Consider the following 8004-nt stretch of genomic DNA (forward strand, 5'->3'; position numbering starts at 1 on the left):
CATGGTATTTATCACATGGCTATTTTTAAAGAACAAAATAAGTCAGGTAGCCAATCTGACTGCCAGTAAATTGCAATTCAGACTTTTCCACTTTTGTCTAAAATGTACATATAAAAAGATAGAAATGGGGTATAATTTGATCATCAGTGAATCTTTTCTTTTTTTTTTTTTTTTAATTTTTTTTTTTCAACGTTTTATTTATTTTTGGGACAGAGAGAGACAGAGCATGAACGGGGGAGGGGCAGAGAGAGAGGGAGACACAGAATCGGAAACAGGCTCCAGGCTCTGAGCCATCACCCCAGAGCCCGACGCGGGGCTCGAACTCACGGACCGTGAGATCGTGACCTGGCTGAAGTCGGACGCTTAACCGACTGCGCCACCCAGGCGCCCCATCAGTGAATCTTTTCAATAAAAATATACCCAGAGTCTTTATTCTTTTTTTGTTGTTGTTATTGAAGTATAATCAACATACAGTGTTACATTAGTCTCAGGTATACACTATGATTCCACAGTTCTATACATTACAGCCCAGAGTCTTATATCAAATAATGTTTATTGAGACGCTACCGTGTGCTCATTATGCTAAGCCTTGGGAGGTGGACAGCAAGAAGTCAGATTCAGTATACAGTGGCAAATTAAATGAACATGATCCTGGCCTCATGGCATAGATATATTACAAATACACATATATACACACACACACAAATATACTAATATAATAAGTATAATATAATACTCTGATACAAGTTCTGAAGGAAATAAACAGAGTTCTTCAGTGGGAGTAAAAGAAGTTACTTTAAGTAAAACAGTCAAAACAGGAATGTGAAGTGAAAAGAAAGCATTCTAAGCAGAAAAATAGCTTGTGCAAAGGCCTTGAGGCCCACTAAAGTACTGGGCTTATTCAAGGAACAAGACCTTAAGTTCCATGAGGAAAAGATTTTTTTCTTTTGTCTAAAACAACATATGTTATGTAACAATCACTAAAGAAATATTTGTGTACAACTGAATGAATATCTGTATACCTAGGATTTAGTGAGTGCAAGTTGAGGTTGAAGAGGTAGGCAAAGATCAGCTATGCCAAGCCTTGTTAAAAATTGAGGGACCTAATTCACATTTTATAAAGGTCACTCACAGCTGTGAGAGGAACTGTTTGGTAGAAGAAGGGAAACCCAGGTTCATGATGCAGTGGAGGTAGAGACAGTGGACCAAAGAAATCAGTAAACAACTATGTTAGAGCCAAGGTCAATGGGTTTAACTTCCTGCCCACTTCAGCAGCTTAGCAAAGTGATTGTGTCCAATATAGATCTTTATACCCCTGGAACTCCCATAGCCCTTCAACCCCCAGACCAAGCCTGGAAAGAAATTAACCTTTAGCTGAGAATTTAATCAAGCCCTTAAAGAAAGTAATTTCAGAGTTTCTCCTGAGTCTTTGTGTAATTAAGGGAATGACCATCTTAAATGAAGTCACAAGGACGATCAAGAATATAGATTATTTTATAACTGCTTTGGTTTATGCCCAATGAGTATTTCTTTTGAAGAGATTTTACCACACATACAGAAGCAAAAGCAAGGTACAATCATTTTTGGAATAGTGCTAAGCTAGGGGCCCCTGGGTGTCTCAGTCGGTTAAGTGTCTGACTCTTGGTTTTGGGTCAGGTCATGATCTCACCATTTGTGATTTCGAGCCCCACATTGGGCTCTGCGCTGAACGTGCAGAGTCTGCTTAGAGTTTCTCTGCCCCTCCCTTTCTCTCCCTCTCTCTCAAAAAATAAATAAACATAAGAAAGTTTAAAAAATAGTGCTAAACTAAATAAAGCCATGATACTAAACTAATGGTTATTCTTAGAAAAGGCTTACCTCTCTCACACTTCCTGTGGCAATGTTGCAAGGAAATAGTTGTTTTCATGGAGACTCTACCTGTTGTTCTAGTCAGTGGCCAATAGAATTGAGCCTAGGGACTGGCAGAGAAGTGTCTGGGATGCTAAGGAGCAATTGCTTGGTGGGTAGCTTAGAAGGACATTAAGACAAAGCCTCTTTTCCCCCAACATATACTAAAAATAACCTTGACCAGAGCTGTGAAGCTGACAATTGTTTTATAACATTGATTAGCACATAGGTTCTCAGTGAATCGGGATTTGCTACCTCACAGGGTTAAGTAGCCTGTTTCACTTTTGTATTGATCTAGTCATTAGAGTTACTTCTTTCATTGAGCCAAGGCTTTTCCACCTTTATTCCCACCTGTTGTATGTAGTTTTACTCTCTCGATCTCTAGCAAATAAGGCTGATCACTTTTGTTGGAATTTTAAGATTTAATTTATTTTGGAATGGCTGCCTGGGCTACTTTTAATCCTCTAGTATATTACAAGAGAAAATGAATCAGTGGCAAGAATTAAACTTACAAGATGCAGAGGACAAAGTGCTGCCTGTGAAGGTAAATTTTGTCTTAAGATTTGCCAGTCCCTTGCAGCCCTTTTAATGAGGCAACTCAGTCTACATCTGTCTAGCCAAAATAAGTAAAAAACAGATCATTGCCCTATTCCCTTCCCCTCCTCCATTCCTAAGCCACATACATAACTGGTAGAAAATTACCAAGATCCCCCATTGAGTTGTAAGGTACCATCCTTCCACAGCCTTGACTTTGGCTGTCCCTTTCGCTGCACTCTCCCTCTGTGTATTGTATTCAGTCTCCTGCCCTCCTTCTTCAGCAGCTATTCCTCCACCCGTTTTGCCTCTTCCAGAAATGTAACCTTTGTGCCATACTCGTCATCTTGTAGTTTAACCCCTTTTTAAGAAAAAAGTTCCTTTATCCTCATTGTATCTGGGCCTCTTGGAGAAGAGAGAAATACGCACTGTCCATCAGCCAGTTTGTACCAGAAACAGTAATACAACATGTATAGTCAACTGTACAAACATGTTAAGTTTGGAAAACAGGGAAAAGTAAACATCTATAATCATACCATAATAACACAAATCCATTCATCTGTTTATTGATACGCTTATTCATTCATTCAAGTCACCAGATATTTACTGACTACCTATTATGGTAGTAACTGCCATGCCTTGTAGGGAATTATGTTCTGGTAAGGGAACTGTAGCTAAGTAGAAACAACCACTAAAATACCACTGTTTCGGTATATTTTTATTGTATCTTAATCTTACAGTTTTTCTAATACATTGCAGTTATACAGTCTATACAGTCTTGCATGCTTTATTCTACTTTTTAACTTACAGCACATGACAAGAGAGGGGCAAAACTATTTATTCAATATTTTTGCCTGTCAGGAATAAGATCCTATTTTTTTTTTAATGTTTATTTATTTTTGAGACAGAGAGAGAGCATAAGTGGGGGAGGGACAGAGAGAGAGAGGGAGACACAGAATCCGAAGCAGACTCCAAGCTCTGAGCTATCAGCACAGAGCCTGATGCGGGGCTTGAACTCACAAACTGTGAGATCATGACCTGAGCCGAAGTCAGTCACTCAACTGACTGAGCCACCCAGGCACCCCAAGATCCTATTATTTTTAACCTGAGTCTGCAGTTCATATAGCAGGCCCTGTTCCTGATCTGCTTCACAGAGCCTATCTCTAGCTATACTGTTTGTCCACCTTATAACTGGGTGAGCTTTGGGTAGATAGGTACTTCTCATTGCCCAGCAGTCTTCAATAAGGGTGCCAGTTGAGCTCACTCTTATTTAATTGGAGGCTGGGGCAGAATAGGCATCAGTCTGAAGAGGATCAGCCCTGGGCCAGCTATTTCAGTTCCTTACAGATCAGCGTGCGTGCGGATGATAGAGGTGTCACGACTTGAACCATAAGACCGTGATCCTGTGGATGTTTTCTCATCTCTTGACTGGACTCTTCTTCCTTTATTCCTTCCTTCCTTCCTTCCTTCCTTCCTTCCTTCCTTCCTTCCTTCCTTCCTTCCACAATCTTATTGTTTTACCTCTTCTCCTCCCAGATTTTCACAAAAGACTACTTGTTTTTTTTTCTGGAATGCCACCTCTCCACATGGAAGAGTGAAGGCCTAGTTCATTTGATTTCTTCTTGTGGTTTTACTCTCAGGAATAGAGAAGGGGGAGGGAATAGGGCAATGATCTGTTTTTCACTTTTTTTGGCTAGATAGCTACAGATTCAGTTACCTCATTAAAAAGGCGGCAGTGACTGGCAAATCTTAAGACAAAACTTACCTTCACGTGGGGTACTTTGTCCTCTGCATCTTATAAGTTTAATTCTAGCCACTGCTTCATTTTCTCTTGCAGTATATTAGTCTTACAAATTTCATAGCCTCCGGTGTCCATTTGGGGTCTGTAGCTTTAGCCCTTGCCTGGTTTCTGCTCTCTTTGTAGTTAGAATCATATTTTAATATAACTAAATCATACCCCAGTATTTTTTTTTTTTTTTTACAATTCAGTGGTTTTTAGCATATTCACAAAGTTGTGCGACCATCACCACAATCTAAGAACTTTTTCATCACCTCAGTAAGAAACCACACATCCATTAGCTGTCACTCTTCATTTCCCTTACTCTTCTGCCAGCCCTAATTAACCACTTGTCTATTTTCTGTCTCTGTAATCTGTCATTTCTACTGTTGGTAGAGAGGATAAGTGCAGATGGGGAGAAAGGTGAGCTCTGGTTCGGAAGTGAGCTTCTGCTTCTGATTTCTGCTTATCTGCCATCCCCCAAACTTGAAGTTAAATAAAACTCCTTGCCTCTTTGAAGATGTTCTTCCAAAGATTTCCATCTGATCTCCAAAAGATAATTATACATAATATCTGTAAACGTAAATATATTCCTAAATGTACTCTTATTTCATAAGTTTAATCTTATTTCTTGTGAATGAGTGATCCTAGTGCACACACATGCACACACACTCACCTGGCCTCTATATTTCAAAGCCTTCTTCAAAGCCAGACAAAGCCAGACAATGAAGGGCATCATGCCTCAAACACTGTCCCCTAATTTCCTGATTCCTAGGTTTTCCAAATCAGGCTGCCATGCTTATATCTTGGTGATTTTTAGATATCTTACAATACTAAGTAACAGTAAAGAGTGGGAGTCAGTAGAATGAACCATGGGGAATGACTTGGGGGAAACACCCCCTCTCTGCTGTGTATACAATTAGAATTGACCAGGGAGAGACAAAGAGGGGTGGCAGGGCAGTATGAGAAGGCTCTTTAGCAGTTATCTTTTCCAGCTAGAGCATCTTGGCCTACCTAGCATCCCCACCCCTCCAGAGTGGTCCTTTGTGATGTCTAAGCTCCTCTTAACCACCATTGGCTGCAGTGAGTGCCCTGCTGACTAAACAGAGCAGAAGGGGTGTGACTCCCCATTGTTCTGGGAGAGGTATATATACAGAGGACAAACTCCTGGGGTTAGACAACTGAGAGGCTGCAAGATGGCAAAAGTGATGAAGAAATCATGGAAACCACAAACCACAGGCACCAAGCGGTGGAAGAAGAGGAAGACCACCTCTCAACCCAGATCAAGAGGCATTAGCAAGGTCAGATGACCCTACCCAAGCTTCTCTTCCTTTTCCCCATTTATGTTCCCCCTACCCCACCAGTCCCCTCTCCAGATAATCCTGCCTCTGCCTGGCACAAACCTCCTCCTTAGCTCTCCACTTTCCACCCAGCTCTCCACTTTCCCTTGTCCCAACCCAGTCTCTGGGCTCAACTTGTTGCCTTACCAGGTGCTAAAGACATACAAGAAGATGAAAAGATCACTTCACATGAGTTTAAGAAAAAAATACTCTCCTAAAGTTATAACTACTTCAAGAAGAAAGAAGAGAGCAAGGAGGGCCAATTAGTTTCACCCATAGACTGAGCCAAAAGCAGCCAGGCCAGACCCAACGGACTCTATAGAACTACACCACTCCAAGACAAGACCGGTGGAAACACTACATATAGAGCAAGCTTCAGAGACCTCAGACAGTCTGCCTCTAGAGTCCTGGCTGCGGAGAAGTGGCCAACTGCGTAGAGACTGATACAGATGCTAATATGAAACATGGAACACAAATGGAGGTGATTAAAATAAAACCAACAGGGTGTAAGAAGCCCCTCCAAAAAATAAAATCAGGCATTCTGCGTAGAAATGAATCGTGTTGCATTACTGCTTAAGATTGTTCCTCAGAATAAGAGAGTGAAATGACAGAGAGGTTTAGCATCTTTGTTGTAAACCAAGCCCTTGGCCCCCTGATGTCTGCCTGAGGAGAAAATGTACATACAGCTTACCAGGGATGGAAAAATGCCCTTTACACCAGAGTCTCTATCCATGGCAGATGAGTTTAACAACTTCCTTAATTCCTTCCTTCACCTATATATGGGTGAAAATCAGCAGAACATAGCAAATGCCCATGCTCACTCTAATAGACTTAAAGGCAAGGGGGGCCAAAAAAAAAAAAAAAAAAAAGGAAAAAGCAAAGATGTCCCTAGGAGTCTCTAACTTTGTCAGTCATGATTCACAACTGAACTGCTCAGGTCACTTGGGAATAATTTAGTTGGAAGTTGAAGGTCCCTGAGCTTCACTGGCTCCCTCATCCTCTATTGACCTTCTGGTGAATTGTAACAAAGGACAGCAGCACCAGGCCCAGACACCAGGAGAGGGTACTCATGTGGCCACATCAAGCAGAGGCCTCACCAGATACTCATCTCTGGAATGATTCTACCCAGCTTACCCAGTCTCACCCTGCCTCTCAGTCATTCATACCCTTTAAAACCCAGAATGGAGCATTCACTCAGTGTGCCCTGCAGAGTCAAAGTTTAAATATTTTCTAAGGCTATAATTTCTAATTTATTATAAATATTGATATTTAAAATAAACTTACATTAGTCACTTTTTTTTAAATCTGCAGTATTTTCAGATAAATTCTACCCCTCTTTGCTATGGATTTAAGCGTGGGAGGTGCCACCAGACAGGGTTATTATTTGGCCTGTATTTTTCTCAGAAAACTTTGAATCTGCTTAAGTATTTAAACAAGCATATGGTGAGACCATTCTTCGCCATGCCATATGAATGAGATGATTTTTTTTTGTACATTCTTAAAGGCTACTATTATCTGATACTGGCCTGAACCATAATGACAAGGGCAGTCTGACCCCTGTGCACTCTGTGCTTGCAAGATGTGTTAGCTGCAAGCTGTACCTCAGCAGTAGAGCTTATTCTCTCTATATCCATAGAGCGAATATCCATAGTTTATCCATAACTAATTGTATGGAGTTTAAAAATCAGATGTCCAGTGTTGAATAGCATCTTCTGTGAACAGGAATGTTTTGACCATATTTTGCTAGTGAAAAATAACACAGGTGTTATCTATATCGATTAGCTGAATATTTTTTATTTATTTATTTTGAAAGTGTGATGGGAGGGGCAGAGAGAGAGAGAGGGAGAGAGAATCCCAAGCAGGCCCCAAGCAGGCTGCACACTGACAGAGTGGAGCCCAATGCGGGGCTCTAACTCATGAACTGTGAGATCATGACCTGAGCTGAAATCCAAGAGTCAAACGCTTAACCAACTGAGCCACCCAGGTGCCTCTAGATTAGCTGAAATTTAAAATGCTGATGGCATAACATTGAAAACAGTCTCTCCTTCATCACCTTTGGCCCTTTCCAAATTTTTTTTATTACATTTAGAACAAGTTCCTTTGTCTCTGGAAAGATGGATCCACAGAAAACTGACAGCATTAGTTGCCTCTAGGAAAGGAAACTGAGTAGCTGGCACTGGTGTGGGAAGAAAATTCCCATTGTCTGTCCTTTTGTGTCTATTGAATACTAAGCCATGTGCATTGCATATTCAAACTTAAAATACAATTTAAAAAATAAGAGTTAACTATGTAATAACTTAAAAAAAAAAAGACTTTGCTTGCCAGAATTGTAGTAAGATGTATTTCTTTTGATTTTCAATCATTAAAACATTTCTCTAGTTCTTGAAGATTTGTCCACCAGCATGCACTGTAATAACATAATGGCAACAAAAAATTACTGGTAGGAAGACATCAAAACAGATTAAT

At 40.5% G+C, this 8004-nt stretch overlaps 1 long non-coding RNA gene across 1 annotated transcript; it reads left to right on the plus strand.

The window, feature by feature from the left end:
- The first annotated feature begins 1830 nt into the window (after positions 1 to 1830).
- On the plus strand, positions 1831 to 6094 carry LOC147583295 (uncharacterized). The gene is made up of 2 exons (XR_015248061.1): positions 1831 to 5499; positions 5689 to 6094. It is a non-coding gene; the product is annotated as an uncharacterized LOC147583295 (long non-coding RNA).
- The last annotated feature ends 1910 nt before the right edge of the window (positions 6095 to 8004 follow it).

The sequence above is a fragment of the Puma concolor genome, chromosome A2, assembly GCF_028749965.1.
Source record: "Puma concolor isolate L17-30 chromosome A2, mPumCon1.1.hap2, whole genome shotgun sequence".
In the NCBI taxonomy this organism is placed as follows: domain Eukaryota; kingdom Metazoa; phylum Chordata; class Mammalia; order Carnivora; family Felidae; genus Puma; species Puma concolor.